We start from the raw sequence: 24210 nt of genomic DNA, 5'->3' as shown, positions 1-24210 counted from the left end.
CGTGTCAATTCAATTATTCATATTTGACTCCACCATTCGGTAATAGTTAACGTATTTCGTTGGGAACAAATAAATAGTTCTATCGTGCGTAGTCTCCTCGGATCGTCCTACTATTCATCAGAGGGTGTATCACAGCACGTGGGTGAATTAAATGCACACACACATTTCTATCATCGAGATGATTTTTCATTTGAAAATTATGTATTGACAGCCGATGGAGATTGGCCGATGGGGGAGGGGAATATCGCCCACACACAATGTGCATAGGAAAATTAACGAATTAAGAATGAGTGAAGGACAGAAGAATAAAGATCCATGAACGGGAAGGAACATGTCGAGACATGGATAGTTATACTGAATGCGGCTGTCATACTGTAGATTTGCGTGTACACGGGGTTGCAATGTTAAAATAGATCTTACATGAGAAACTAAGAGAGAACTTGTGGCTCTGTGGCGGAAGAAAAGATAGAATGGACAATGCTACCATCCCACTGAACTCCATAGAGCCGTCACTCAATCGTCGACTGGATGTGAAAGATTAACTGTATTTTCATTTTTTAAACTTTTAACTTGAATTTTTGTTATTCTATTCTCCTTTCTCTGTCTATTGCAAGACGCTATTGTTTCAATTATTATTTTTTTGGCGCTGTTCAAAGAGCATTTGATAATTTTGTTCGAAGATATTTATTATGCAGCTGTGGGAGGGGGATATCGATTTTCGGTGATAAAAGAGATTTACAATTCACGTGACGATAAAATAACGGGAAATGATGACTTGAGATATAGTATTTTATCATCTGAACTTCGTGTTCCCCCAGAGACTGATTTTTTATCAAAATTCAGGAGGGAAGAGCCAGCAGGAGATGCCATTTCTGACTTCTCATCAGGTTTTGATGAATAGCTCGGTATCTATTGGAGATAGCAAAATTGTTATCATAACGTTTTTTGTAGAACGAATCGAGTACTATAAAAAACGTTTCTACAAAAATTTCGATATCTTTTCTAGATTCCGAGATATTGCTCAATAACTGGGCTCGGAGACAACTCAACTTTTGTCCTCTTCCTTGCTATCATTTCTGTTATTACTATTTTTTATTGTTTATTCATGGAGCATTTGATAATTTTGTTGAAATATATTTCTCATACAGCTGTGGGAGAAGGTATTTTTCACATATGAAAGAGTTCATATTTCACATGACGAGAAATTAATATGAAATAATAGTTTGAACTCTGAACCTTGATGTTTTATTCTTTCAACTTGAATTTTTCAAATGTTATTCGTACGAGAGTAAAGGGACATACGCAGGGGGGTGGGAGGGGGGGAGGGATGGGGTGGGGGTCGAGTGGTGGTAAGGGGGGCCCTTGGGCAATTGCAATGAGATATGGCCGCCAGTTCTCATTAAAATAGTTTAATATATATTTGTCAAGCTATCGCGGCACGAACGCCGAGCATATCCTGCCGAGCGTTCATATTATTTGTTATTTTATTTATTTTTTTTTTTTCATGCGTCATCTCCATCCGGTTTATTTACATTTTATACAATTTTTCTCTCTCATTTTTAATGCCGTTGCATTTAATGACCAGATTATCGCGGTATTAACCCTCATGACTCGAATTTCATTCGACAATTGATGATGAGGTGAAATGTCATCGATAGTTTCTCGATTTTCGGTACGTGATAAAATACAAAATGAAAAGGATCGGGAAAATTGGTTTGTAGTTGTGGTAGAATTTTTTGTGGAAGTTTACTAACATTCAAATGACAAAGCAAAAAGTCAAGAAGAGTAGACACTAACGAGTACAACGTGCGAGCCAGATCTTATTGCAGTGAGCACGCGATCTGTTCCCCATTGCGCGGATGATATCGATCGTACCGATTAATAATCACAACCAAGTGTGGATTCTCGTTATACATCTTGTAGAGAGGGACTTTCTCCCTTTCAAAAAGTTCATCGTCAACTAGTATAGATTTATATCATTGTGTGTATGCTGTCACTCTACGAAACGATAAATAATTGCTGGTAATTTGAGAAAATATACTTCGTGATAAATAAATGCTGGATGGGATAAAATTTGTAGTGGTAAAGGAGATAAATTAAATGAGCTGGAATTATCAACATTATAAATAATTTCTGAATGTTGATTTTCAAAAAATCGGACCATAACTGCGTGAGTTCAAAACGAAATTTTTTAACTATTTGTTAACGAATGATAGAATTGAATATCCCAGATGAATATTCGTCAATAATTAATGAATGTCTCACTTGATAAAATTGTTAACTATTAACAAATGAATGTCTGATCGCACCGAATGCACCAAAACCTACAATCGCAATCAATTCATTAATCATAATTAACCTCTCCTGTCAGTCTAGAGTTAAATACAACCGAATGAATCTTTGTTAATAATTAACAAACATGTTAATTCGTCAAAATCAACTTAAATAAATTTTACCAAAACCCATTCGTTCCCTATTAACGACTGAACGTTCCTCGGACCCAACGGACCCCACCCCCAAAACCCTTTCGTTAATAATAACAAATCCATTCTATCACCCCACGTTGAAATGAAACCGTAATGAAGAGGCGACTTGTGTATACGAACGTTGAAACCCATGCAACGATGACTTATCTTGACAGATTACCGCGCAATCCACCGTAATTTGTCGGCGGCTCCCATTGCACTCCTCGTCCTTCTCACCCCATCCTTTGTGCCAACTTCCTTTATCCCCCCCTCTCCACCACATCTACCAATTCCGATAATTTTATAGACCACAATTACCCCGGAATTCCTAGAATATTGAAATATATCGTATTGAATGAAAAAATCTCGTGAAATCGTGAGGCTTGAATTCGAGTGGAGGCCGGTCCTTAAGTGGCAGGTGCTTGGGATTCTCCAGCAATCCCTTGGCCAGAAACTTATACGAACGAATGGAAAAACAAAAAAGTTAAGTTTGAAGGGGAGAAAAAAAGAGAGAAAGATAAAGAGAGAAAGATGGAAAATAACCAGTCCCTCCTTGTCTCACTCATTTTAAAATTGTATATACTATCGGGTTAAGCCACTGAATGAGTGTTGTTCTTGTGGACCAGTACTGAAGGCGACTTTTGCCGAATTCTTTTGAGTCCACCTTCGGCCCCCTCCCCACCCATCCGATCTCCTCCTCCCCCTAGCCGGCCCCCTCCGCCCCGCGGTGCCCCACGCGACCCCTATTGGGCCACTACACTGTTCTCTTTTCTCTTTGTGGGTCTGAAGGCCCTCCTGGTGGGACTTATGCACCGATTACCCGCACCTGTATGCCCATGGAGGCAGTAGATGACTACTCGGTTTATCGGGCTGTGTTCTAGTGGGATAATTTTTTAATTATAATTTTCCGTTTAACTATTCATGGTACGGAGTTTTTTTATTGGGGGTTTTTTGTGGGGTTCATGCGGATGCTAATGGACTCTATGGACGCATTTACACCCTTATGGAAGAGGAGGTGGTGTGGGAAATGGTGGGGTAAGGGTGTCGGTACAGGCGGTTACTGTTTTAGCGACTTTCCGGTGGACGGGAGAAAAGTCTGAAAAATTACTTTTAAGTGTTAGAATCGAGGTGTAATATTTTAGATTACTGGGATGTGGGATTTTGGAATTAATGATAATATGTGACTTCGTAAAAGTGGGTGGAGGGATTAGAAAATTTGAAGGTCGATCATTTTTTAGTTGAGGTTCAATAAAAAATTGATAGAAATTTTAGAAAAATTCCTGTCTGGGTCAGTTTATTTTATTGGGTTTTCCTTCATTTTTTATTGTGCCACATAGTAATTTTTTATTAACTCAGTGTGATTGGTTAACGATGCCCGCCGAATAAATGCGATTATTGCCGACGTTGAACTTTATCGAGATGGTAAGATAGCACAGTAATTTTTACCGAAATCGCCACAAAAATTAATAGATTTTTCTCTTCGTGTAGGCGGGAAAAATTTAAAAATTCGAGTTAAATTTAGAGTGAAATGAAGTAATGGAAAATTTTACTAATTAGTCCGTAAATTTCACCAGAATATCCCACAATTTTTATCAGAATTTCCCGGCGAAAAATTACGCTACCGCCCCTTAAACTTTCCCAATCACTTTCTCGTACCCCACAAGTGAACTTGAATTCCGTAATTTTTACTGAACATTCTTCTCCCTGCAAATGTCCGCAGGACGAGCTCTAGTCATATATACATATCTCACATGCCTCCCCCTTTCTCGTTTCACCGATAATCGTCGGAGTTAATTAGAGTGAAAGAAGAGGGGTACGTAATACGAAAATGCAATGGAGGCATGGGAATGGGTTATACCGGCGTGAACGGTTAAAGCTACTGCGGCATAAGGGACAAGGCAATAAAAAAAAATGAGAATAAGGAGAAAAAAAGGAATGTAAGACAAAATGAGAGAGACGAGAATTGGAAGTGGATGAAGGAGGAGGCGCTGCGAGTTTGCACGTGCGTGCGATCATCGCGCGCCTCATGCGGGACTCCTCAAACGATTCCTTTCTCGCGCAATTATGAAACCACCTAGGTTGTGATTCGACTCATCTTCTTTTTCATATGATGAAAAAAATTTGAAAAATTTGAAAAAAACCGACGATCTAACGTGCAACACCTCGCTTTCCACCCACTGATTGAGTCACCCAATCTCTCGTAATTAATTTCCTATATTTATTAATTTTAAAAATTCATTTTACTGCCAACACGATTGCACTGACCCTAGAATTTGTTGTTATTGATAATTGGACATATTAATGAACGTTAAACACGTTGCATTCAACTTAATTTATGTTATTCCTTTAAAATGGCACCGAGAAGCCAATGGAGACGAAAATCTTAAGAAAAATTTAAAAAATTCGTCACTTGATGAAAGAAACTTCTTATTGTTTATGTTTCGAGTGAGACTGATGCTGTCCGAGGATTTTTAATTGCAAAATTAAAGACAATAATCGAATAGCTGTGGATTAAAAATATATTTGAATAGTGGTAATTGTCAAATTGTCAAGTGCGGAGAGAGCAATTTTTTTTGCCTAGAATGACGCGGTTGGAGTAAAAAAGGTACGTGCGTGGGTACCTAGGGTATCTCTACGGGGAGATTGCACCAGTGCACGTGAAATATAGGTTGATATCGCGATAAATAACGAGGTGCCTTTCGTGGTGATGCCCCAGGCAGCCGCTACCGTTCTCGAAGAAACGCGCGTGCTCCTCATAGCCCGTTCATGCTTTTTTTTTTCGTTTTCATGTTTTTTTTTCTTTCAGGATTATTTCTTGTTTTATGATTTTTTCGGCCGGCTTACTCACACTCACTAGTTGCATTTTAACCTCCGGTGGATGTATGTACATTGTATATGTTTCCAGGGATATTATATTGCAGGGAGAAATATAAAAGTTACGCGGCTTTTTCGTAATTTCGGAGTGAAGTGAATAAAAATTATCTGCATTTGCTAGATAGGTGCAGATAATGTTTATTTACTTCACGATAGAACTTTACCATGCGGCATTAAATTATTAAATTATTATTAAATTATTTTACGTATCATAAAAATTGTCAAATTTTTCTCTCCGTCTAATATAATAAATCCGTATAATAAATCTCCAAATATGATATATTTCACGTGATGGGAAATATGAAAATACAATGATCTCTTATATCTATATACATATGCGTATAAACATGTATATAATATAAAACATCTATGCGATTGAATGCCTTCCTGTTTTTAAATTCAACCTCCATGCCAACTCGACTCGTCTCCTTCCCCAGGTCACGATTCCCCCTTTATCCATCTCTCATCCCTTGTAACGTGCACCAAACTCGTAATAAAGAAGTGAAAGAACCGAAAATGAAAAACAAAAATTTAATAAATTCAAAGACTCAAGTCATTTGACACGAATAATAATGCATACCCCTTCAGAATATACGATAAAAGAATGTCGTTCCCTTTATTGTTAACAATACGCGATTAATTTGGAAGCGATGAATGAAAGAATCGATGATTGGTTCATTGACTCGTTGAAATTCGTGATTTATCTGGCTTTCGAAGCTTCCAGACTTTTATCTCCCGCTAACTTGGACTTCTTTCAAGTTCTCAACCTGGTCAGTTGATTATTTATATACATCCATTTGTTTATAGAGAACAGTTGAAGCCCTGAAAATGACTAATGATCGCTGTTAGGAACCTGAAGCGAACGAGGAAAAAATAAAAAATGTCTCAATTTTTTTCCGGTCTCTCGGGCCTCGTTATGATTTCTCTTTCTCCGGAGGAAAAAAAAGGATAATAGGAGTGCCGCCAGGAAGATGATACGTCCTGTCAGATCACTTCATGCATATTTTCAACAAAATGTATATTTTCCCCGACGGACCGGTCGCCCCATCAGGAAAATACCGCAACACGTCTTTTCCAAAAATTACGATGATTGAGCAGATCTAAAAAATCATAAATAAATTTTAATTAAAAAAATAAAAACTGTTGTCTACCGTCCTAATCTCCTCGTCCCCCACCTCCACAAATCCCTCAAATCGTCAAACGTATCATAATACTTCGAGATAACAAAATGGAAAGGGAATTTACGCGAAAAAAACGCTTGAAAATGACTAGTGACTGAAGAGGTGGAACAAGTGAGTGAATAATTAGCTACACCCTGGGTAATTAGTACTTTACGACTAAAATAGTGAAGGGAAATTAGTAAATAGTTAGCGAGGTAGTCCAGAATCAGTTGCAGAAAATAATAAAGGAATACAGGCAGTCATTGCTCGAGGAGAGAGATACGATAGTTGGTGATTCAACTGGCGTGAAAGGGAAAGGTACGGTTATCGTTAGGTAAGTGCCCTCCTGTGTCGAGATAATGCCGACACCAGGGGCGACAACATCATTCCAAGCGGCGAATTCAACAAACGTAATCCCCAGTGTACGATGCATCACTGGATGCAACAGTCTAAAAGGAGCTGGCGAGAAGCTGAAGAGTTCCCTGGACAGTATTTCCAGTAAATTTCATCGACGAAATTTGGTAAATTTCGATGATCATTTGGGGCCCGAAGAGGGCACCAGAGGTGAGTGATGACACAGTGGATAGAGCGACGATGTGGACGTACATAGTGAGGGCGAGATTTAGCAGTGATTGATCGATATTCCCATAATATAATGAGGGCCGATAATGACCAACACGATACCGATGTCTGACAGCCGCTGCCATGAGAAGCAATTCGATGGCCAACACAGATAAGATGGAGTCGGAATACTCAATCGGAAAACATCTAGTCGCAGAAATCATTTCAACGGGTCTCTTGTCTGTTATTTATTTATTTGTAAAAGTCATTGAATGAGTTGGTGGGACGATAATAATATGGAGATGACATGACAGGGTATTTTATACTTGAGTCTGGTACATTTGATTTTCAATGCGGATGCGGATCGATGAAAAATTAATTTTCTCACGATTCTAATATTTATTATGAATATGTTAACGAGACATAAATGTTTATATGTAAAGAGTACAGTCAATGGATCGTAAACGCAGATAGACTACGAGAAGGCTCCATTGGAATTTAGCCCTTAATGTCCTGAGGGGTTCTAACCCCTCGCTACGGCCCTGACATTGTTTTGAACGCCTCCACTCCGCAACACCATCGCTACTCTTCTGTCTTATCGGTGGATAAGCGAATTTGATGAATCGATGGGGCTTTTATTGAGATACCGAAGGGAAAATCGATGAATGATCAATGTGATCAATGTAATCAGTCGTGAAAATTATTGCACGCGAAATTCTTCCCTTTTAGTAATATTTTATTCATGCAATTGACGACGAGAGCTACTAATTATTTAAAAAATCGCTCTGGTGGTTAATTTTCAGGGGCAGTTTGTTGTTCAATTGATCGATGGTATCCTAATCAAAGAGAATCGATTTTTACACATCAAAAATTTTCCCCGACACTATATTCAAAGTGAGAAATAGTTTTCAGTATTTCCGTTCATGCCCTCATCTTCATGCGATATCGCAACATGTCATTATTCACACGTCTAATGGAAGGCTAATTAGCTCCTTTCAACACTCAATATTGACATTTGAAGATACGATTACATTGCATTCATTAATCGTCCTGAATTATTTGTGAAGTGTCCCCCTGATACATGAGGCAAATGAATTCCAGGTATAATCCACTGCTTACCTGGGAATTGAGTAGTGCCAGTAAAAAATGAGAATAAAAAATGTATAATGATAAATGGAAAAAGTATTGGTTAATCTAAATGACTTTCTGATTCGATAAAAACAATTTCAAACAAAGAGTAATTTTATACGTTGAGTGTGTCAGTTGTCTGTTATATTGTACTGGGTATAAGGAGTTGAAGGCAATGAATCGTAATATAGAGAAGAAGAACATAGAGATAGGAGGGAAGTTGGAAAAGAGGTTATAAGGAGACGAACGAATGAAAAACTAGAGCTGACATGTTAACGGCGAACAAGAAGTCGACTTTATTGGGCCGTAAACGTGGTAATCTCTTTGGATCCACACACAAGTATCCTCTTAAACTTGTCCTTTATATATAGATATTTTCTTCTTTCTGGTTGAATTTGCTATTCGACTTACCGACGTTACAGCCTTATTCGATTCAGTTGTAAATCGTAAAAGGAGTACATACGGGAAATTAAAAAATATATATATATCTCAGGGAAAAGTCTAACAAAGTTCGAATTCATGATTTTTTCATCTTTTCCAAGTTCCACTATTTTTTTTTTTTATTTTAATTTTTTTCTTTTTACGGTTTTGTCTGGTGAGGTGGAAGGACTCGTGGGATATGTTGGCTTATCTTTTTCGGGCGAGACCTGTCCCCGCAACATGACGGATCGATGCATTAGCGGACTGATTAGGCTCTACGAAACCATCTGTAGGTTTTCAATCCTCGATTTTGCTTCATTAGCACTTATCGGTTTTTCACGTTCAATTGATTGCAATGATTATTTAGTTTTCATTAATTTGTGACTACGAAGGGGGAAATGATTTTTAGTTTTTGATAGAGTGTGGGAGAAGTGGACAAACCGACAATTTTGGTGCGAATGATAAAGAAAATAATTAAAAATATCCCGAATCGAACGGATTCTCAGTCTAAAATTGCAAGAGCTCGCCATCCACAAAATCACCTGCAAATAAAAAAAAAATTCGAAGAGAATTAGAATTAGAGAGAAAAAATTTCCGCTTTAACCCACCCGGGAGTCGACCCCGGGTCCCCCAGTATCCCGCCGGGCGATCTTATACCGCAGATTATACCATACGACTCTGTTAAATGATTTTTCCAGGCCAAAACTACCGGACACTCGACAAATTTTCCTGAACCGTACGGTAATTTATCCCCAACCAAATCACGATTACCAAACGTTACGGTAATTTCTACTGAACCTTCTACCCCTGGAGATGAAGATATTTAGGGTGGATGGGTATCTTTATTGGATATTCCCAGAATTATTTGAAAAATATATCTTTCCACCTGTTTATCTGTAAATATGTTTGGCGTGAATGTACGTGGTGCACGTTTTCGAGCCGGGGCTCACGTGTATTTATGCGGGATTAAGAATGTAGATTGGTATCTCGCTGTCAACTTGTGGCTATGCCCGGTTGCCTCCCCCACTGGTTCCTTTCAAATTTTGATTCAAGGAAGGACCGTCATAATTTTCTCCATTGTCTCCAAAGTGGAAAATTAAAAGACAAAACGTAAAATCCACGCTTTCCCTCCCCGAATTACTCGCAGCGCACGAAAACCTAAAAAATAAATAAATAATAATAATGATGATGAAAAAAGAGGAACAATTATCCAGTCATCGTCCCAATACGTTCACCAAAGCGTGAAGAGATAGGCGAGATCATTTGGATACGCCCCCTGGCAGTAAGAATATTTTCATGACTCGACGAAAACCAAACACTTTGCGATGAGGTAAGAAATATAGATAAAAAAAAATAGGAAATAAAACAGTGAGAATTTTTAAAAAATTGTAAATTTATTGGTTGAAATTGTTACGTGCGAAAACGCATGTTCCTGTACTGATCTATCGTCCTGAGGTTTTTTGTTATTTTGAAATTTTTTTTTATTTAATACCGTCGCTGTAGAGGATTTTTCAATAAGCAACGGACATGTTGTATTTCCACTTGCGAAAATGCAGTCTCATGTTGTTTCATTACCGAATCGATCCACGTAAGATTGAGAATGGAGACGACGTTTTTTACATTTACTCATTTTGCATCATTGATTTTGATGGTTTTCGATAATTATTTGCTCTTGTTTGAAGAAAATTACTTAATCATTCATTTTTTGGTGATTAAAAAATAATAGCTAGTGAGTAGGGGTAAATACACCTATAGCATACCTATAGATTGAGAGAATAGTTATAATTTTCCACTCATTCAATTTGTTTAGAGTGAATTTATAGTTCAGGGAGAGGACTTCGAATTTTCTGGAGTTTACAGTTGGGACAAGACTGAGCTTGTTGCAAGTGTCCAACAGATAGTTATAAAATAGTAATAAAATAGTTTGTGAGAAATACTTGGCGAATTGTCCAGTAAGATGCGTTTTAAATAATTGTTTAAATAATGGTGTACACAGCATAGTGTTGTGCTTGACAAATCTGAGTGACCCTCATCGAAATCTGTCATCATCTCTACACATTATCAATTTACCTGTGGGATTCCCATTATCATTCTCATCTGATGACGACTTGAATCGAGAGTTTGTATCTCCCACACGCTGAATTTTAGGTACATTCACACCGGTCAATGCCGGCAAAGCAACATAACAGAAAGCCAAAAGGAAGGATGGGGAAAAAAAAATGCGAGAATGAGAAGAAGAAGAAGAAAGAAGGTAGTCCCAGTGCCTGTCGCCTCAGTCGAAACATTCCCCAGCTCAGGGCGTGCATTAAATATGATATATGCTTATTGAATTTGTAAGTAGAACGGAGAGTGGGGGGTTCATCTACCTCTCTGTCTTTTTCTCAAGTTAACCAAGAACTCAGTGCGATGATTGGATGGATGTATATCGGGATTCATAATATATATTTTTTTATCCCTTTCTCTTTCATTTTCATTGCCCCAGAGTTTGCAAAATCCTTTTTTATCTTCATGTTACTTCGTGACATTTGTGGGTATGGTAGCTATATGGTGGTAAACCGTGCATAATTAGGAGGAATTTAAAAGAGGATTATCCCTTTCGTTCATGCTGAAGTCATTCCAAATTTGTTTTCTCTCTTTATCTTTTTTTACTCGCTTCTTTTGGATATGTAATTCAATTTTTTTTACAGAGTTGTGAAATGTGCTCTGATTGATATAAAATGATAAATAAAAGTATTTCAATGAGACAAATAATATTCCATTCGGTGTGGGGTCAAGGGCGGGAGGGGGGTTTATGGTTTTTGTCTTCACAGGTTGTACGTCGAAATGGAATTCAGGTTATGGTGCGACAAAACCGAAGATCCAGGAGTTTGACGGATTTAGGGCAGGGTAGGGACAACCGGAATTATAATTAAAAGGACAAATTGTTGTGGGGGCTAACGCGAGCGGTCAGATTATTTTTTTGGCATTTTTTGGAAAATTTTTCGGTGGGTTGGAGACACTGATCTGTTAAGGTGGTCATATGACAGCCTCTGCAAAAATTTTTCGCGGTGTAAAACACTCGAAATTAAAGAACAATCACGTGATTGATTGCATTTTATGGGACCCTAAAGTATAACTATATATTTCCTTCGAAAATTCTTAATTATGTGTAATTATTCCTCAAAAACAAAGCGATCACTCGATTCAATGTTTTGGACTCCATTCAAAGGGCAACTTCAACCCCAAACATTTTTTATTTAAAAACTATCGGGCGGTTAATTAAAAAAAAAAATTGATTGGAGACATTTCATTCAAATGCGTGAAAATTTATAAAAATTTCTATCTCAAGTTCAGAACAGCCAATTTTAATAAAAAATTGTTTCACTTTGCGGGTCCTTTGTTCAACAATTACCTATAAAAATTTAAAAAAAACTACTGAGTAGATATTTTACACGCCCCTACACAACCTCAACATTTCCCGATCCCCGATAAATAGTTTGACTTCTCCCTCTCCCCTTTTATCCACTTATTTCAAGAGCGATACATAAATATTCGACTGAATTATCGTTGACCTTTCCAACTAACAACACCAGCCACACACACAAGTCTCCTTTTTACATTTTTTCCATGTACCTTTTTTTTTTGTTATTTCAATTTTTTTACGCATGCCTTCGGGGAATACTGACGTTGTTGCACCGCATACATTAATTCCCGTATTACAAAGGCATAAAAAAGGAAGGAAGAATGTAAAGACAATGTACTGCCTCATGAACATCTTTTGGGTGTAACTTGCACTGACAAAAAAAATCCATTATCATGTTATCGTAATTAGATTTACAACGACTATTGTTTATCAAGGAGCAAAAAAAAAATAAATAAATGTGTATAAATTTGAAATATTAGAAGCGAATAGAATATTTGGAATCAAAAAGTGAAGAATATAATTGTCCTGTGGGAACTATTCATGCCTAGTAAGAATTACTATAATTGAGTGAACATTACTATGCCATAGTAATAGTTACCATAAGTCTCTCGATGGTAGTGGACTCGATAGAGCTAGTAAAAAATACCATTCTGCATAGTGACAGTTACTATGGGATATAGTTAAGGATCACATAGTACTACTTACTATAGGACAAAGTAATTTCTACTATTTTGGATGGTAAAAATTACTACGAAGGTCAAGTAGAAAAATCATTTATCGTATTGTTATAGTAAAATATCGTATGGTATAGTTATCTCTATTGTTCACTTTTCTTCGTGTGCAAATGAAAATTTATATGGGACAAACCAAAATTGTTGCATTATCATTCTCAATAGGGTAGTTATTAGCATAATACGAAAGGTGGACACGATATCTTGGGTTCGGTTTGTCCTGAACAGCTAATCGATTTTACCTGGTCGAAAGCGTGCCTCGGTGCTACGTCTAATTGGTAATTAAGCTCGACTTTACTGCCCTCCCTTGTTCCAAATGCCCACGCTGTTTAACGATCAAGTACTGAACATATAGAACTTGGCTCATGAGTCGGAAAATTTTTATCTCCCTCTCTCCTATTTTTTAAATGTTTTTTTTTTTTTTCATTAATTTCTTTGTTTTGTTGGAGCGAGGAGCCAATGGAACCGTTAAATCAGGCCACTCCATTGTAACTCGTGTGAATACGAGTGCAAAGATGGTAGTCACGCTGCTGTTACTTCTTTTCATCCCAATGGACAATTGCACGAATCCGAAACCATTGTCCAATGCAAATTGTGGTGAGTGCAAATGGAAATCAACGTTCATTAAAACGATGAAAAATTATTTTCATGGACTTTTAAATGATTTATTGCGGTAAAAAAAATCTTATTTTACTGATATTCAAGTAATCGAAGAGTATTTATTGTACTCAAGTCGATTGTTAAAAAAATGAGAATAAAAGTTGGTAAAAAAAATTATTTTCCATTTGGAAAAAAAATTTCCAATTTGGTAAAAAAATTAATTTCCAAACTTTCTACGTTTTTTTATTGAAAAGTTCTCCGCAAAATTAAAAAAAAAAATTAATTGGAGTGAAGAGGAAAATATACGTTACTTTGGTGTTATTTTTAAGAAATAATAATAGTGATAATAATAATAAAAATAATGGCATTTACGTGCCATTGATTTTATGGCATTTTACGACATAATTTCAAAATCACTGTCTCATACGAAAGGAGCTGCATGATTCGAATTTCATCGATTACGATACACTCATGCTTTTCCATTGAGCTATATTGCACAATATCTTTATGAATGACCTCGTGCGTCTGAAACAGGTGTGCGGCACGCTGTCTAGCTCGCCTACAGTGCTCCAGACACATTACGAAAATCACCATGAACAAATAATAAATGACACGAGATTATTAAATTTTTCGATATTCAGCTATTCGTCCATGCGTAGGCGTAAATAACTCCGTAATTGAATCATGTCTCGCCAAAATTATTTTAGAAATTGTTTCACGAATTCGCCGGGGGCTCAAACAATAGCGCAAGTCACGGTGGGAACATTGCGAAAAAAAAATGGATCACGCAAACTTTGTACAGATGAAAAAAATACTTGGAGGGGGTATATTGTGTAGGTGATTTTAGTATGTTCGGTTTTCGAGGGCTGAACAATTATTATTTTTGATTGGGGTGATGTCTATTAATTAAGGAGACACTGCCAGTGAACATTAATTAGTGCAGCGATTTTTTTTATGATGAGTAGTTCTCGGAGACAATTTTGTGGGTGAAATATTATTAAAGGGAGGGGTCGTTTTCGTGTGGGCTATAATTTGACTAGTTAATTATGTTTGTAGTATTTTTGATTTTTAGATGGAGAAAATAATTCAGTAAAAATTATGGAACAGTTACGCATATTTTCAATGAACGTTCCATTCTTTTTCTGGAATATTTTTGACTTTTTCCCTGAGAAAGTGCGTAACTGCTCGTAATTGGTCAAGAATTTTCGTCTCTCTATACCACTCATTGATTCAACTCACTAGACCTTTCGTGTCTCAATGTTCCACGTGGGAAAATCAATTTCTTCATCGATACACGAAGAGAAAAATCTGACAATTTATATCCTGTGATTCCGATAAAAATTACTCCGCTGCCTTACAATCTGCAGACTTGAACAAAATTACTATGTCGCCCAGTAAAATTTCTCTCAGTAAAATTTCTCTCTTTTTCAAAAATTTCCATTATTTTTTCATTCAGCCTCAAATAAAAAATCATAAAGCCACATATCATTAATTACAAAATTTACTTTACACCTTAATTCCAATACCCAGCACAGTAATTTTTCAATAACTTTTCTCTCCATATACCACCACCAAAAATCTAATATCCTCTAGTCAAATATAAACCGCACATTTTTTTTCACGAACCACCACCATAAAAAATGCACCAAAAATTAATTCATTAACTTCCACAATCGGTTATAATTTCCATAAAATTTATATCGTATTTCATCACAAATTCTATATATATATATATATTACATATATACATGTTTATATTATATGTATACATATATATATTGGCGACATAAAATTACATAAGCATACAGTGAGAAAGGCGAAAGGAAAACGTATATATGCGTTGCGTATTTGAATTGGAGAGTTTATAAAAGATCGAGGGAGGGATGAGGGCGGGGGGGGGGGGGGAGGGGGGCTGGGGTTGAAGCCCCGCTGCGGTATAAATTCCCCGTAATTAGCGTATGCACATGCATGCAAGCGACGACCACCTTCACCCATAGATTGACAGCATCGATATCAGAGGCTGTACCGACCGTTTGGAGTACATGTTCGTATGCCACCCTCGATTCGACACAACACGACAGACTTTCTTCGTATCCGCTGAAATCTGACTGAAATTTTTTTTTTCCTTCACTGTCTCCTTTCTCCTTCCCCCCCATTTACTTCTATTTTTCCCTCTTGAGAATTTCGTCGCCGAGGGATTTTTGAGAGAGAAATTATGGAAAGGAATTATTGAACGGAAATGATGCCCCGGGAAATAGGTCGGGGTGATTTTATTGTTAATGAGGTACCGAGTGAATCTCCACCGATGCTCCGACGATGATGCGATCAACGGCAACAAAGCTTTCAGTCGGGAGCGGAAAAATGAAAATGCAAGGACATTTCATGGAGAAATACGAAATTGCGGGATAAAATGGAGACGATAAAGACAGAAATATGACGGCAAAAGATGGTATTTGTCATTAAAGCCGAGGGACAATTTAAAACCTATTACTATTACTCACGTGTACTGTATGTTGCCTTGGGCTCAAAGCCACGTATGGCCGGCATTATTTTTATAATCTTTGCGTGACCAACGGGGTGACATGCACGCTATATTTTTTGTCCTTTAAACTTCAATGAAAAACATGGCAAAAGAGGAATTTTTCATTCGAATTCAAGTTCACTTTGAATTTTCTCGTAATTTATAACTTTGTGGTGAGGCCTTGATGTACCATCTCACAATGTTATCGTATTCGGGCACAAAAGGATCATTCAATATACTGCTTTTCGATTTCGCCCTTTTTTTTTTTTTTCATTTTTATTATTTCACTTCAGGCATCTGCCCCTCTTGGGGGAACGTCAATTCAATTTGAAAGATACCAAGCGAAACGCCGTCGTAACTGTAAGATGACGTTTGCGCTTCTCGCCCCGGCTTGTCGTATCCTATTACCAGTCGAATGCCGATATCGAACACTACCCAGTATCGGTGCCGATGCCGAATGTCATATTTTTCATTCTTGCTGCCCCAATTATTTATTATCCAATTGGCAGACGCAGAGAAAAATCTGGGAATTTTTATAGTGGGATTTGGGGAAAAATTACTGGGCTGTCTGATGCAGCATGTGCCAGGACGAAGTTTGATGTCGGGAATCATCGGCTACGTTCGGTGCTCATCGTTCACCAGTCACAATGAGTTACCGAAAAATTGCTGTGTGACACAGTAAAAAATGAAGGGCAATAAAATAAAGTGATTTAGATATGAATTTTTAAAAGATTTCTATCAATTTTTCATTTAAGCTCAAATTTATAATAAAAACTTCGAGGGACGATGGCATTCACATTCTCCAATTTTCCAAAAACCTCACATTCCTCGTATTCTCGAAAAAGAAAAAACATGTCCGGAGAAGATTCAGTCTTTCATTTCCTACTGTTAATTAGAAAGAAAGCTCCATTGACCTTCGATAGAGAAGAATGATTCACATTAAGGCTACAGGCACTTCCATTACGACTTGTTCTTCAAACTCGTTTTTTTTTCAGGCCAACCGTCAGGATTTTCTTGCTAGTTGGATCACGAAGGAATCCCAGAATCATAGAGAGAAGTTACAAGTGCGTGACGAGGACGGAATTATCACGAATCGCGGTGAAAAGAGATCTCCAAAATCGTCACAAAACAGTGTTGTTTACAATAAATTACAACTAATTGAAAAGAAAAAATTCACGAGTGCCGGTAAACTGAAGGAAACGAGTGTCAAAAGACTTTGGTAATTCTCCTGGGACCGGGGGGCGTGGGCTGTAACTGGGAGATGCAAACTCATTGTTGAAGCCCTCTTTCAATATAAATATTCAGTAGTTCTGGGGTTACATACGCCATCCGCCCTCTAAAAGGCGTGGATATGAAAAATAATGAGAGAAACAAAACCCTCGAGGGAGAAATTAATAATTTTTTTGGTTTCGATAAACGGAGAGAAATATTTTACAATAATTCTAGAGCAAGCGGCCAAAATAGTTACGTAATAGTTACCAAACTCAATTACCGCCCTTCGTTTATTGCTTCCATAAGTTGTTAATTACGTTTGATTCCAATAAAACTATTATTTACTCCAATTAACTATTTACTATTTACTCCAATCGGGCCTTGAGTTTAAATTTCTAGGGATTTCTAGGGGGATCGGGCCCTTTACCATACTCGACCCGCCGTCAACTATGGGTCCCTTAACTATGCATATACCATAGTAACCGTCACCATGCGAAATGGTACGTTTCACACTATCAGTCGTGTCCACTACCATCGAGTCTCGCCATGTCCTGGTAACCGTTAGCCCATAGTAATCACAACTACCCCATAGTTCCGTAAATATTTGCATAGTTCTCCCCACTTTAATCCGTTAAGAATTTACCCAAGCGGATGAGACTATTCCTCTTTCTTCTCTCCACTGTTTTTACATCGAAGAATGGTTTTTCTCAAAATTATTGCCGTTATTGATTTTCTGTTCTCTATCTGGTGCAGAGGAGAGTGCATCCGATGAGTAGAATGTGGTGAGAGACGGGCCCAAGCGGAGGCCCGACCGTAAATACGTTGGAATGCAGACACGGCGCGCGCGGTTGTCCATGGAAGAGGCAGCCAGCGGGTTTGCCCTCTTCTCATGTAGTGAGGATGGGTAAAATAAGCGTGTGGACGAATGAAAGAAAAAGACAGAGATAGAAAATACTAGGTCGATGGCCACTGCATTCGACCGCACGATTTCAAATTCTTCATGTTATTATGATAAAAATTTTAGTTAAAAAATAATGAAAATGGAAAAATTTTGTGTCTAACTGGGGAGGATATTTTTCAATTGGTTGAAGTATTAAATAAACGAATTAAAAAAATTAAGTAAGGCGGATGAAGCCGGCGTTTAACATAAATATTGCTGAAAAATATTTCGACATGCCTCAAGGCTGATCTGCTGACGCGACGTTAATTGAAAGCACGCCCGGGTCCTGTATCCCCCCCCCCACACACCCCCGATCCATGGCCAACAGCCGACGTAAAACCAGGTGGGAATAAAATAAAAAGGGAATGGGGAAAAGTGCAGTAATGGAGGATTGAATAGTAAATTGCAATGTTAATAAGTAGGCACATTTGAATCGAGGTGAATGAATAAAGAATGGAGGGAGAGAGAGAGTAGAAAGAGATGAAAAGAGAAATTAAAAGAATCAAGTCGCCATTCTCTTTCTTTCTCTGGCTAAAGAACGGAGAGACCGCCAAGTTTACGATGAGCCAACGTAAGCACGACACTCGTCTGCTAACTGGCTCCCTAGCTACCGTCGCCGGTGGATCTTCCCTCGGTCATTACTACGACTCCTCAGAGAAATTTATCAAAAATCGTAAACGAATTTGAATTAGAGAGGAAAAAGTCACTCTGCTCGACTGGATTTTGATCCCTAATGTGTTGGGGGGCTCTACCCCTCAGTACGGCCCTGAGGTTGTTTTGAATGTCTCCATTCCGCAACAGCAACGCTACTCGGCTGTTTTATCGGTGGATAAGTGAATTTGATGAATTGATGGGTCAGTTATTGAGATACAGAAGTAAGTTGAATCAACGATGAGGCCCTTTTTGCAATATTTTATTTTAAAAAATGTGATCGGACTAACGTTTGGTCATAACGACCAAAATAATATTCGTCACCTTAAAATACTGCTCTCTCTCTCATTATTGTTTATGTTTATGTAAACTGGAATGGAAACTGCGTCGACTCGTTTTTGTAACATTTATTATTTATGTGAATAATTGTAAGAAATATATCTAAATACTCATATAAACAGTTTATTTGGCGAGCGCGAAATATTTGGTTGAGTGGCTGAATGGTGAAGTGACAGAGAGAATGAGAAATTAAAAAAAAAATAAGAAGGTGTGGGCACAGAAGACCCAATGGCGCCACACAAGCTTGGGACACCCCCCGTCGAGTACTATTACGCATTTAACTAATTTTCTTGTCTCGTAAAGTACGAAAAGAGTCTCTCGGCCGATCTTAATAATATTTCATCTTCAATATCATTTTCAAATTGTCGCTCTCATTTGGATAGCGATTTGCCTCGTTTCTTCGGTCATTTTCACCGGTCTTTCATCGATATAAATTGTTAGATTCCGCAGAAACATAACTATTTTATTTGTCGTTTATATACTTATGTATTTATACATGTATTTTTAAATTAGGGAAACTGAAGAAGCTATGAAAATACTGTTCATAAAATATTTTATTCTAGACAAAGGAGACTGTCAATTTATCGAGTGGTTGAAGGGTGATTTGATGGGAACGAGTGTGAAGTTGGCCGCCCGAGATGAAGCCGACGTACAATACTCCGTCGCACGTGTGTCCGAATTATACTTTTTGTCAGTGACATTACGTTTAGGGAGTGGCGAATGGTACCATTTACTAATAAACGAAAAATCTTTTTTTTTTACGCGTCACCAAAAGGGCACTTTTTGGTACGGGCTGAACGTAGCAGCAGACTAAATGGTGAATGCGGAGGTTATGGGGGTCTGCAACAATATAATATTTAAATTTAGGTTTGGAAAAATAATTCTCAAAATGGGGTGAAAATTGAATCGCTCCAACAAACATCGGATCCAATTGCAAGATGGGGGGAAGTATATCGACTTAAATTTCCACATGAGAGGGTTCTCGACGCTCAACTACTCAGTGTGTGGAAGATTGAGAGGAGGGCTAAAGAAATTTAAAAAGCAACAAACAAGAAATAATGATAAAGAGAGAGAAGAAGAGAAGTTTACGTTACCAGGACCTCAGTAGACAAATGAGCCGCGCGTTCTACATAGATCCTTTCGGAAAGATTGGATCGAATTTCTGGCGTCGTGAGAGAAAAAGAAGCTTCATGCTTACATACACGCAAATACCAACACCAAAACATCATTCCAGATTTAACCCATGAGAATGAGAACTTGGCGAGGAGAGAAGGTTGAGGTCGAACACACCAAATGAGAGAAGCGAGAGTGATGAATCGGTTCTGGTAAAAGACAGCTCTGCAGATATTGTTCGAGGCACAAGGGCGTAAATGCAAATTATCGTTTGTATATCCCAAGGATTTTGAATAGTTCGGTGATTTATTTATGTAGAAAGCGTTAACAATTGTCTGAGCCAATTTTTCGGGGGAAATTTGGAATATTTTCAGGGTTCTGCGATTTTTAGGGCTCGGTCTGGAGTCGATCTCGTTATGTCTCGTCTTCATTTCGGGTCTAGAATTAATTGGAGACTCTTCTCCAGGTCTCGTCTCGAGTCTTCGAGACGAAACGACAATGAGACCCGTCTCGATCACCTGCAGCCCTAAATCCCACTGAAATTTCCGAATATCTTGACGTTGAAAATTCAGAATTTCGGGGAAAAATCAAACAACTGACGAATATATTCGCGAATTCGAAGAGCAATATTAGAATATTCATATTGGGTTGAAACTTTCAACCCCTAAATCTTATGCACCACCACTGCCTTCAAATTTAATCCTCAACTGTCCTCGCAATTTCCTTTTTATTCTATCAATATTTCATTTCATCAAAAAAAAATCTAAAATTCGAATAGAAATGACCATGAAACCTTCTCATTTCACATTTTCCTAAACAAAATGGAGAAAGTCAAGATCCACAATAAACCGAAAAGTCTCTGGAATGTGAATCGCAAAATGCCGTCGTCTGCAGCACAAACCGTTCGTTCATTTTTCTGTAACTCGAGACTCTGAGAAACTCGGATATTTGTTTAGAATTCCGTTATCCCGCCATTTTCAACCACCGACATCTGACAATTTCATTGAGTCCACGCACTCTCCAAATCAAAAAACCCCTCCCCCCCAATTCCACCACCCGACTGAATTTTCCTCGGCTGAATCGCCCGCGACATTTCCCACTTAATTAAAAAAAAACAACCAAATATTATAATCAATGCGAGCGACATGCGAAACCCTGCATTTAATATTTTTTTGCGAGCCCTAATTTTCAACTAATAGTTGATGATATGGACTAGGAGGAAGGTCAGTGGAATGAGGAAGTAGTTGTGTTGTTTACTCGTGAGAAAACTCAATGGACAATGGCGAGTAATGCAATTTTACAACCGTTAGAAAAAAGCATGAAAATTGAAAAGTAACACAGACGAGTGGATAAGGAAGGAATACTTTGAATTACTAACAATAGGGATAAAAAATAAACGATTTTACTGTGATATGCATACCACACAGTTTTAAAAAATTAACCAGGAGAATATCGAGAATAATTAATTATTGTTATTTCTCCAGGTTTTTCCGATCACTAGTTGACCTTTTTTTCCCGGAATCTTTTCCTTATTCTGCAGCACATGATGCGACTTCTCTCTAACTGTGGCTTGCTGGGCTTGGGCAAATGCAAATGAGACAACTTGCAAGCAGTTTAACCATCCGTACCACCAGAGAAGTCGTTCTTGTGCGATCCATCCAGGTGAATCGCGTGATGTGCCCTCGTATAACGAGTATATACAATACAGTTTGTTAGACTACGGGCCGCTCTAAAATTGGAGGTTTTAATGAATTATTCGAGGAGAAGAAAATTTTGTTCCTTTTCAACTTCGCGATTGGAAGGGAAGGGATTTTTACCGCGTCTTGTTGGCAACGTAGGGATAGACGATGCTGATGATAAAAACAGCACCGAAGGGAATTATCTTCGTCTGGTTGGAGGACAACGACAGACAAAAATTTTGACGTAAAATCCGGCTCCACGTGGAGAAGAAATTAGGTGAAATATTATTGGGGGGGGGGGCTACCCTCCCGGGGGATCCATCTGTGAGAGTGACTCTCCCTAAATTTCCTGTAGTGAAAAATCACTTCCGTAAAAATATATTAAATACAGAATTGATAGGGAAATCGATTCTGCGTGAACCGAAATCCTCGTGTCACCTATGTACAGGGAATAGGTACGTGCTACACCCCTGAGTATACATGGGAAACTTTATAGCTCATGAATGAAACATGCGAGACGAAGAATACGTGCAGCAAGAGGGAATATTTGACTGTACACTGTGTGCAAATATCTTCTTATTGTTTCAGTAAAATCGTCTTCTACTCCTGCGCTACCGGCCAATATCGTCGAAAAGTCGTCCTAACGTCCCTCTAACTTCCACTTTGAATTTTTTCCCATCATTACACCGGCCAGACATAAATATTCATCAAAAATTGGGGAACTCTAAGTTTGCTCACAAATTACGGAATCGCCGAGAGAATTTCACGTGAGAGTATCGTAATTTTTCACAGACAATTCAGATAAAAATTAGGAAACGTGCAGTTTCGCAAAAAGTAGTGGATTCCCCTGCGCTCTGGAATTATAGAAAAGATAAGTAACTTTTGGGAATAATTAACTTCGTGTGTGTAATTTAGCGACGAAGCTCTAGTTACTTTTATGGCCTTATTTTATCCCCCCAAATTATTGTTGAAATTTTTATCCCTATCATTCAGCCGTTTATTTTGGTATTCTCTTCGGTTCATTCTTGACTTGGGCCTTGATTGGTAAACCGAACCGTGGCCCCGGTGCCGTGTACAGTATATGAGAATCCACGAAAAGGAGCAGAATGCGCCCCATTGGGAAAAACGATCACTAAAAAATATGCGATGCATTTCACGAGATACCATGAAACCCTAATAACGACGAATTTTATTATTCCAAATAACATCTTAATTATTATATAAAAAAAATGATATCATTTCGCCGAAAAAACAAGTTTTCTGGTGAAACTTGAGAAAAACTGCGTAATGTGAACATCAGTATGAAGAGAATAGTTTCTTCGCACGCTGTTACCCCCACGAAAAAAACCCAAATCAAATATATTATTATACTTCTTTCAAATATCACGAATAACTAAATATTATAAACACGAATAACCAAAAATTTCCAACACTTCGCACTTGAAAACAACCGCAAGATGGCTCCAATGGTTTTTGGCCCCTAATGTACCGACGGGTTCTAACCCCTAACTACGGCCCTGACGTTGTTTTGGACGCCTCCGCTCCGCGACGACATCGCTTCTCTCCTGCGTTATCAGCGGATAAACGAATGTTATGGGTTGACAGATGTCATTCTAATCAAGAAAATTGTTTGTTAGACATCAGAAATCGAATATATTGGGATCAAATATTTAATGCACTCCATTGAACGACTTTTTTCGGTACTTTATCAGTGACGAGGGGCCCAATGAAACGAGGCAAATATAATAGTACTGTAGTGGGGATAAAGAATGCATTCCAACCGGGCTTGGGGGATGGGACTCAGTCCCATTGGCCTGTCTTCGCCCTAGCACGTCACACTGGGCTGGCCGTGCGCTTTAATGATACGGTATACAACTGTACAGAAGACGCTACCACGGCACCCAAAGTACTTACACATACTAATATTTACGTCCTTGGGTAACTCCCTCATCCTTCAACTTTACTCTTCATTCTCACTGCACATGGATGACCAGTTACAACGTTTCAACGTTATACATGCTTTACCGTGACCAACGAACGCACTCAATTCCATTTCGCTTATCGCGTCATCAGGAAATCACACTCCAAAACAAATGTTTTTTCGTGTAATGTTTGAACGTCATTAAGATTCATTAGAAAATAATTACAAGGGGGTAACGCCTCCGCAGGCGTTTCCAAAATTTTTCGAGGGTGAAAAACATTTGGTTCGGTAGATTAGGGGAGATGGATGAACTTGAGGTCGTTGGTATTCATTAGATTGTATTCATTAGATTGAAATAATTAAATAGTTTGGAGTACCTTAAATACTGATTATTATTTAAAAGGTCGAGAGGTCAAAAGGTACTCTCTCCCCCTTTTTTTGTAACATAATGGAAAGGACTCACAGTGATAAATAAATATTTGTGAATTTTGA

General features: G+C 38.0%; 1 protein-coding gene and 1 long non-coding RNA gene across 2 annotated transcripts in view; one reads left to right on the top strand and one right to left on the bottom strand.

The window, feature by feature from the left end:
• Positions 1 to 24210, bottom strand: part of Ds (dachsous) — a 94129-nt gene that overhangs the window by 29778 nt on the left and 40141 nt on the right. The window lies entirely within an intron of this gene.
• LOC135169196 (uncharacterized) lies at positions 1371 to 19471 on the top strand. The gene is made up of 3 exons (XR_010300166.1): positions 1371 to 2170; positions 13192 to 13339; positions 16859 to 19471. It is a non-coding gene; the product is annotated as an uncharacterized LOC135169196 (long non-coding RNA).

The sequence above is a fragment of the Diachasmimorpha longicaudata genome, chromosome 14 (assembly GCF_034640455.1).
Source record: "Diachasmimorpha longicaudata isolate KC_UGA_2023 chromosome 14, iyDiaLong2, whole genome shotgun sequence".
NCBI classification, from domain to species: Eukaryota; Metazoa; Arthropoda; class Insecta; order Hymenoptera; family Braconidae; genus Diachasmimorpha; species Diachasmimorpha longicaudata.
Note: the sequence above shows the minus strand (reverse complement) of the source record. Positions and strands in the feature narration are given on the sequence as shown.